Source organism: Nomascus leucogenys, chromosome 1a (genome assembly GCF_006542625.1).
Source record: "Nomascus leucogenys isolate Asia chromosome 1a, Asia_NLE_v1, whole genome shotgun sequence".
NCBI classification, from domain to species: domain Eukaryota; kingdom Metazoa; phylum Chordata; class Mammalia; order Primates; family Hylobatidae; genus Nomascus; species Nomascus leucogenys.
In genome coordinates this window covers 74,220,367-74,230,361 of record NC_044381.1, presented here as the reverse complement: position 1 = coordinate 74,230,361, position 9,995 = coordinate 74,220,367, and positions in this window count along the sequence as shown.

The window sequence follows — 9,995 nt, the reverse complement described above, 5'->3', positions numbered from 1 at the left end:
ATGCCTTTTTAAAGCTGTACAGCGTTTAATGTTTGCCCTGACCAGGGGCAAGGAGGATCGGGGAGGAGCGATTAAAAATGGAGCAAATCAGGGAAGCCGACCGAAAAGGAAAGGAAGATTTGAGCTGTGAAAATATGGGGATGGCTGTCGAAACGTGGTGGTTTGCAGTGTGAATTAAGTTCAGCTGGCCCTTGCCACTTTGAGGCAAGGGAGTCGGCCCTCTTCCTCTCCCTCTTTACTCTGCACCTGGCGCCCAGTAAAATTGGAGGCAAAAGTGACTGACAGGTGTTGGGCAATTGCTAGCACACCTGGGGGAGGGTTAGAGCGAGATGGTGAAAAAGAGTGACCAGGGCTAAGAAGCACAGTCCTAAATTTGTGACACAAATAGATTAGGAAGCACTGGTAAACAGGTGGCCTGATACTCCCAGGGGATCTGCCTTTCGAGTGCAAAGTGGATAGAACTTGAGCTTGTGGCTGGGCTCCTTATGCTCTAGTCCACAGTTGACTCCCGGCAGGTCTGAGCTGAGACAGGTAGTGTAACTCAACTCGCTCACTGAACAAATTCGGTTTTGTTAAAAACCTAATTTATAGAGCTGGTCTGGTGTGCCGCAGATGGACGTTTTCAATATCTAGTTCCATGACGGAACACGTTTGCAACTTTTTGCCGTAATCTAAACTCCGTATGTATAAAATAACTTTATTATGCTCACAGATTCTGTGCCTCTGAAATCCAGACAGAGCACAACTGGGATGGCTTTTCTCTACTCCATTATGAGTAGGGCTTCAACTGGAAGACTCCAAGGCTGAGGAATAGAATTATTTGAAAACTTCACTTTCACCGCTGGTGGTTGATGCAGGATGAAGGCTGGAGGCCTCAGTTCTAATCCATGTAGACGTCTCCCGGTGGTCTTTTAGCATTGATTGGTTTGGGCTTTGTCACAGCCTGGTGGCTGGGTTCCAACGGCAAGTATGGTGTGAAAAAGTCAATCAGAAGCATATTACCCATTATGACCTAGCCTTAGAAGTCATGTAGTCTCTAGGCAGGTGCGGTGCCTCACACCTGTAATCCTGGCATTTTGGGAGGCTGGGGCTGGAGGATCTCTTGAGGCCAGGAGTTCGAGACCAGCCTGGCCAACACAGTGAAACCTCATTTCTGCCGAAAAATACAAAAATTAGCCGGGCGTGGTAGCTCACGCCCGTAGTCCCAGCTACTCAGGAGGCTGAGGAGAATCACTTGAACCTGGGAGGCAGAGGTTGCAGTAAGCCAAGATTGCGCCACTGCACTCCAGCCTAGGCAACACAGGGAGACTCCCTCTGAAGAAAAAGAAACAAAAAACAAGTTATGTAGTGTCAGTTCTGCTGCATTGTATCTAGGCAGACACAAAATTATATCCAGTTTTGAGAGGAGGGGAAATAGACTCTACTCTTGGTGGAGAGAGGCGAGGTTCTCAAAGAGCATGTGGGACCAGAAATATTGCTGTGGCCATTTTCAGAATGTATAACTTGCTACAGATACATTGAAAAACCTCCTAAATACCTTGATGTGTGGGGGATATAAATGAGATGCTTAAGTACAGCGTGATCCCATTTCTGTCTTTTAAAAAGCACAAAACAAAACCATGTTTCCAAATGTGCATAGGTTGTTTAAAGATACATGTTTTTCAAAGTTTCTAAGTGTAACCTGGGTAGTCAGCCAACGAAACAATGATCTGTTCAAATCATGGTGGAAAAACTGGCCCAAGAGGCACCAGATAATTCCATAAGAAATGTTTAAGGGTGAATTTTACTTAGAAAAATACCTCTCAGTCATTCACTTTGAAATGTAAGCACTTCCTAAAAACATGTGCCTTCACTGTAGTGAATGAATGGCAGCAGGCCTTCCTGTTCTTTCTGTGTTGCAACTTGGCATTGAGCTCTGTCACACTGAGGAGCTGACCAGATGTTGTCTCAAAGTGGTTTTCAGAAAGTCAAGAGTTGTAAGGACCTTCTTGAGGTCAGGGAGTAAATGTTACTCACTTTGTATTCACATATCAAACACATAAAAGGGAAATTGTTAAGCTTTTTGACTGAAGTACACCAGTCTCTCATTCAGTAACCTAGAATGCTTATAATGACAAAGTAAATTCTGACCTCCTCAATAACTAGTGGGGTAATTCTAATGTCTCAGCCCCAGTGATTTTCCTTTATATCCCAGTATTAAAATTACAATGTTGGCCTTCTAAATCAGATGACTTCTCTAAAAAAAATTGTCTTTATAACTTATGAAATCTTTTCTATTTGATTCATGTTTACCGATTAGGATGATAGCACTATTTTAGGCATAGAAATAGGATTAGTTCACTCTAATGCTTTAGACATATTTACTATTATGAGACTCTGAAAAAACAACTACCTCCATGAGCAATACTTCATAGGAAAGAATGGGCTCAGAGCCAGGTAAGTGTAGCAGTGATATTCTTCTGTGTGGTTAGTTGATATTTTCATTGTTTTGTAATATCCTATGAAGCAACAGCCATTTTTTTTTTTTACTATTGTTGTTCTCTTTTGAGGAAGAAGAGAACATGCCTTAATTTTTTAGAAGAAAAAAAACTTCTCATTAAATCAATTAAAATAACCAGCAGCAATTTTAAAACAACATCCTAAAGCAATTTCTTGAAATCAGCTTGGAAGGAGAAAAATTTCTTTTTAATTCTTTCTAACAGTGAGGCATTTTTCTCTTATTGGCTAGGTTTAGAGAGAAAACCTAGCTCTGTACCTACCTGAAAGGTAACTGTGGGAATGAATAATGGAAAGATGCTTTAAGTTCCCTTGACACAGCAGGATGACATTGTTATGTGCCATAGGCACACATACTAAATAATTTAAATATTTCTGTAGTTTTATTTTACATGTCATGTGGTTCTTAATCCCATTAATCCTATCTATTATACATAAAGCCCTGAAAATGAATGTCCTTAACTTTGTTTCATCTTGAATGAAAGAAAGAACATACATCAAATTTGAGAGCTGAAGAACTTAACCAAAGGATGAATATTAGTATATTGTTGTATTACCTGTAATCTTAGAACACTCTGAGATGCCCAGATAAAGGGCTAACAATTTGATTCTTCCCTTTGAATTTGGGGAATGACAGTCTGTTCTTTAACCTTCTTTCCCCTTGCCAGTAGTGGATGGCAGTCCCAATTGTAGGTAGGCATTAGGCATCAATTTTATTTGTAGAACTGAGGCCTCAGGGGACTGTGAAGAACCAGAGAGGGTTGTGGTCAAATGGTCCCCATTTCCATTACTTTCAACATCACGCTAACTCTTCATGACCTGCCTGAAGACATGATCAGGGTGATTCTCACAGATACACCTGGGCTGGTGAGACATGTTGGAGAGAATCATGTATTCCTACATATTAGAGCCAAAAAATTTTTGGTCTCTAATTTAGCTATGTCTTCAGCTGTCTAGAATTGTTTTAACCTGTCTCCAAGGCCAGCTTCATCCAACAGCAACTATCCTCAACCATACTTGCTTCACACTCTCAGCAGGTAACCCTGCCTCCATTTCACTAAGAAAAGTGAGCTATTTCATAGATGTGCCTTCTACTGCCATGCCTATAAGTTCATCTATATCTGAACTTACCCTTACCTCCTCCCCCTCAATCTTAAGAGGGTGGAAGATGGATCAATTCTTCATGACTAATACCTCCCTCTACCTGTGGGCTTGATGCTTTCTCTTTCAGTCTCCTTTGGAACCTGTCCCATCATTGTTTCTCTCTCCTGAATTTTCCATGTTACCTTTGCTAGCTACTGCCTCAAAGTTTATAAACATGCCCCATTTAGAGCCTTTTCCCACTACCATCCTTTTCCTGCCCCCTTTTCACCACAAACTCCTAATCTGCAATAGGTATCCACTGTCTCTACTCAGGTGCAGGTTCACTCTTCAATGGTGGGTTGGCTTCAATCTCAGCCCTTCTTCAAACAACACTTTGGCAAAAAATCACCTGTTATGTCCTAACTAGACTCTTCCAGTTCTCACATCATTTTATTCCATCGTGGCATTTCATCCTGCCGTGCCCTTCCAGAAACTCTTCCCTTGGCTTCTCCACTCTCTCTTGCCCTCCTTTGGACATTCTTTCTCAGTTGTTCTTGATAATAGAAGCTTTTAATAATAACAATAGCTACCATTTATTGTGGTCTTCGCATGTATTAAGCATGTTATAAATAATAGCTCCTTTAGTTCTTATGATAACCCTATGAATTGGTGGTCAGAAGCCAGACCAGAATTGGATCACTGGCCTATTCCTGAGCCAGACACTGGAAAGGGGCTGGATTTACTCTTATGTCAATCAGGCTTGTTTGAGATGGAGTATGAGGTGAGCTTCTGCTGATGTATATGGCTGGGGGATGAAGGAGTATCTAAATAAAATTGGAGTTCAGATCCTGGCTCTGCCAATTACTGGCTGTGTGGTGTTGACAACTTAATGTGTCTGGGCTTCAGATTCCTCATATCGGATATGGATAATATTACATGCCTTGTAGGGTTTTGGAAGGGTAAAATAATTATTATATGTAAAGTGTTTAATACAGAGCATATAGGAAGCCCCTGTAAATGTTAGCTGATCTCCCATCCCACCCATCCGTCTTCAACATTTCTACCACTGCCACCCCTACAAAATACAAACCTATTATTTCACTCCCTGACTTAAATCGCTTCAGTGACTCCCATAGCCTAATAATCAAATCTAAACTTTGATTAGGGTGCTTTGGCCACAAGCTCAATCTGGCTTTGAAAAAAATAAGGGAATGAGACAGTCAGAGGCAGAGCGAGGTTCAGGATTAGTTGTTTCATGATATCATTGTGAACCCAAGTTTCTGTCTCTCTCCTTCCATTCACAGAGTCAGCTCCATCCTAATGCTGATTTCCTTCATTGTTATAATGTGGCTGCCAAAAGTGTTTGGGGCTAAGTGCTTCTTTATTCATGCCCAGTAAGAGGAAGGGAGAGGTTTTCAGTAACTCTCGCAGATTTACTTTTCCAGAAACCTCTAGCCAACTTCTCTGGCTATATTCTTGGTTAGAATATATCACATGCTATTTCTGAGTCAATCACTGGAAGGGGATTAAGAGTGAGGCGAGCTTCCTTGGAGGTGTATGGGTGTGTGGAAAAGGGACGTATATTAAACAAAATTGGGCTTGTGTTAGGAAGAAGAATGTGGAGCGGATGCTGGTAAGGCAACCACTTATGTTCACTACATAAACAAAGCCCTTTTGGTGATCTTACCTTGAAGCAGCAGTTACTTCTTGCCATTCACAGCTTCAACCCAAAATACTCAATTAATAATTATTGTGTATATAAATAATGACCTTTGAATCGAGTAACTTGCACTTGCCAAAATGTACAAGATGATTTCTGGCCTCTGTGTCTGTGCTGATGGTCCCTGGAATCATCACCCCTCATAATGCACCCCCTCCCCTCTTCTCTTTCTCTCTCTCTCTGTCACACACACACACACACACAGACACACACACACAACCAAACACACCTCCCCACCTCACAAAACTGGCTTCTCCCTACTCTGTGAGTGCTGCAGACTTCTGTGATCATTGTTTTTCTGTTGCTTCTTCTAGAAGTCTTTTAAGGTAGGAATTATGTCTTATTCCTCTTTTTATTGGTATATACATAATACATTATTTTGAATACAAGAATAAAAGATTGATCTTGTTCTATACCTTTTCAGAATGTAGATCTCACTCTTGGTGTACATACCTTTAACTAAATTTACTTATATAGAACTTCTCATCACATATATGATATACTTGGGTCTTAAGATTATTTTACTTAAAATAATCACAGATGCTTAGTATTATTATTATTATTATTTGAGACAGGGTTTTACTCTGTCACCCAGGCTGGAGTGCAGTGGCACAATCTCAGCTCACTGCAACCTCCACCTCCCAGGCTCAGGTGATTCTTCCACCTCTGCCTCCTCCGTAGCTGGGACCACAGGCGTGTGCCACCACACTTGGCAAATTTTTTGCATTTTTGATAGAGACGAAGTTTCACCATGTTGGCCAGGCTGGTCTCGAACTCCTGAGCTCAAGCAATACACCCGCCTTGGCCTCCCAAAGTGCTGGGATTACAGACATGAGCCACCATGCCCGGCCCCAGATGCATTTTTTATTATTAAAATGAACACTTTGAGGCAATGTGTTCAGTAACAATACAACAGTCTACATACACACGGTTGACTGAATTATTTTGGCTTTAGCTCACTACATCGTGCATCACGTTTTAGTGAAGGGACATTTTCCATCATTGTGGGGACTGATTCTGTGAAGCCAGTCCAGGAAAGGAAAATGATTTTGTAAACTTTGCCTGAATATTGCATTAAAACACAAGTTATGTGAAACAAAATGTTTATTCCATTATTTTGTCTCTGAGTGAGAAAATATAGAAACAATAAAGACTTTTAAAAACTAGGCTTAGAAAAGACAAACATGATATGCTAAGAATAGGATAGTGTTTACTAGGGTGTGTAGATCTCCATTCCTAATATATTTTGATGTGTTCCTCATTTTAATGTGTTTACAAAATTGCCAACCCAAAAATGCAACCATAGTAAGGAAATGGAAAGGATAAAGTGACCAAGATATTTGTCATGTTATATTTATGCACAGTAATGGAAGTTTCTATGTAACGTACAAATACACAGCTGCTTCTCAGAGTTCCCATAGGAGAAACCTTTGAAGTTCAGGGAGTGGCTAATGGTTCCTTTGATCTTCCTTAGTCTTTTTGCACTTCAGGGAGCTTTGAAGGAGGGCAGTTTTGCTTATCACTGGACCTATTGTTAAGCAAAGAAAAAGCCACTTCCTAGATCTATTGAGATAGCTGGTGCAGGTGAGGGACATTCCCTGACCAGCTGTCTGAACTACTGCTTATGGCCTATTTCGAGAGTTAATTCTATGGTCCAGCCCAAGTTAGCCTCTCCCCTAATTCACTTCAAGTAACTGCAATTGGTTAACTGCCTCGAGGCTATTCTTTAGTCTTAAAACATTTTTTGAAACTGCTGCCTACTTATCAAGGAATTCATCTTATTATAAAGATTTTTTTTTATATAACTCTTGGTATTTTAACAAAAGTAATACGTGCTTATACAGAGAAACACTGAAAAGTGTAAAAAAGAAAAGTATTTTACACAAGATGACCCTGAGAAATAATTACAATATACACTTTTATGTACTTCCAATCTTTTTATTATGTAAATATATGTACATTTCTTTTTATATAGGAGAGATCAGCTTTTTCTGCACATGTAATTTGTGTACTTTTAAAAGCCTTAATATTATACAAATGTTTTCTGGTGTCTGTAAAGATTTTTTATGAACATTTAATGAATATCCCCTATTGTTAGGTGAAGAGGTCTTTTTTTTTCAGGATTAAAAACAATCCATCAACGTATCAGGATGTTTATTTTTTCCCACAGGGACTTGAAAAGCTAATTTTAGAAATCCTTAAAGTCTATACACACATATGCAAATAGTAGCCCACCCTCATCTGCAGGGAGTATATTCCAAAGTCCCCAGGGGATGCCTGAAACCATGGATAGTGCGCTATATATACTCTTTTTGTAATCTGATAACCTAGCTGGCTACTGAGTGACTAACAGACATGTAGCACAAACAGCACAGATATGCTCGACAAAGGGATGATTCACATCCTGAGTGGGACAGAGTGGGATGGTGTAAGATTTCATCATGTGACTCAGAACAGTGTGCAACCTAAAACTTATGAACTGCTTATTTCTGGAATTTTGCATCTAATATTTTCACATTGTGATTGACTGAAACCATGGAAAGTGAAACCGTGGATAGAGGGGGACTACTACATATCCATGAACAAGAAACAGGATTTAGAACTTCAGTGCTGAATGAAGTACTCACAGTATCCCCAAGACCACCACCATCCCAAAATGTATATCATCTTTAGTTTGATATGCACTTGCGTCAATTATAGTACCTCTTCAAAGAAAGTTTTTTGAGAAGTTAAATATGATCAGATTAACTCACGTAATCACCCACTTATTCGTTCAATGAACAATAGCTGCTCGCCTGCTAGGCATTATAGGTACCGTGAGGAACAGGGCAGACTCAGCACTGGCCATCACAGATCCTAGTCAGGATGAGGAGAAGGAAAATTAAACCAGAGATTTATGTAACATTCAGAAAGGGCTATGATAGAGAAAGTAGTGACTACAATGGATGCACATGGCAAGGGCAGCTAAGGTTTCCCAGTGGACAATAGTTTATCTGAGACATGTAGGGTAAGCAGAAATTAGCTAGACAAACAAGACAGGGTGGGTCATTCCAAGCTGGAACACCAGAAATGAAGCCTGGGAAGATCAGAATGTCTGTAAGATGAGAAAGCTAAAACCAGATCACAAAGGGCCTTGTCAGCCACCCCAAGGGGGTTAAATTTTATCCCAAGGTACCCTTGGAATCTGTTGAAGATTTGCTCTTCGAAAAGATCATTCTTGCTGCAGTCTGGAAAAGGGATTGCTGTTGGCAGTGGGGATGAGAGATAAGGGAAAGAAGGATTGCTGCAAAATTGCAGGCAGTAAGTAAAACCAATTCTTCAGCTATAAGCTGAGGAGGTCCTACAAGATGGCTAAAGTTCTGTAATCATCCTTCTTTTTGTTCAGCTTCTCATCACATTTGGCTTCTGACCCTTTTCAACCAACCTAGCATGCATTAAGTACTTAATAAATGGTTGCTTTGTTTGCTCTTTTACTTGTTTGGTGAAGGAATCCATCACCTAACCATATTTTGCTCTTTGTCCAAATAAAAAGTATTAGGAGGGAAAGTATCAGGAGGGAAAGGACCTTCCCCACTCTTTTAGTGGGGTAGGGGCACCCCACTTATCTACAGCCATTCAACTGGACGCTGTATCTGAGCTAATTGCTGAAGCTTTCCTTGCCTTCCCTTTCCCTTTTCTCCTTCCTTCCTTCCTTCCTTGCTTTTCTTCCTTTTCTTTCTCTCTTTCGTTTGTTCTTTCTTTCTTTCTTTTTCTTTCTTCCCTTTCTTTCTTTCGAAATGCTGTCACTGTGTCACCCAGTCACGCTGACTAGAGTGCAGTGGCACAATCATGGCTCACTGCAGCCTCAATCTCCAAGGCTCAAGTGATCCTTCTACCTTAGCCTTTCAAGTAGCTAGGACCACAGGTGTGCACCACCATGCTGAGCTAATTTTGTAATTTTTTGTAGAAACAGAGTCTCACTACATTGCCCAGGCTGGTCTTGAACTCCTGATCCTCCTGCCTCGGACTCCCAAAGTGCTGGGATTATAGGTGTGAGCCCTGGCCAGGCCCAGCCTGAAGCTTTGGTTTTCTTTAGAGAAGTTTTCTGAGCTTGTACAGCCCACAGAATTCCTGATCTGTATAAAGAGGAGTAGTACCTCAATTCTGCCAATATAAGAACATGGGAATTTCATCTATTATAATAGTAATACATGTTCAACATAAAAACATGGAAAATGTAGACCAGTGAAAAATGAAGAAAAACCCAACATAATACCACAACCAAAGGACAACCACTAGTAATATTTTGAAGCATTACATTTTAGTCTTTGTGTGTAGTTTCAGGAGGATTACTTTTAGATTACTACGATACACACACACACATACACATATACATACACATTTATATCCTGATTTTTCTAAACTTAACATCATAGTACTTTAAAAGTTTGTGTTATTTTAAATATTACCTTAAAATTCTATTCATTGCAAAAGATTTCACTGTATGATTGCATTCCAATCTAATCTAACATAGGACTATGCTTAGGTTATGGTGAAGGAATTCATCGCCTAACTCTATTTTGTTCTCCTCCAAGTAATAAAGTGTCAGAAGGGAAAGCAGCACTATAATGTTTATTTAATGTTTGCACTATAAATAATGCTATGATGAGCAGTTTGGGCATAAAATTATTTGAATGCTTAGGATTATGCTCTTGAG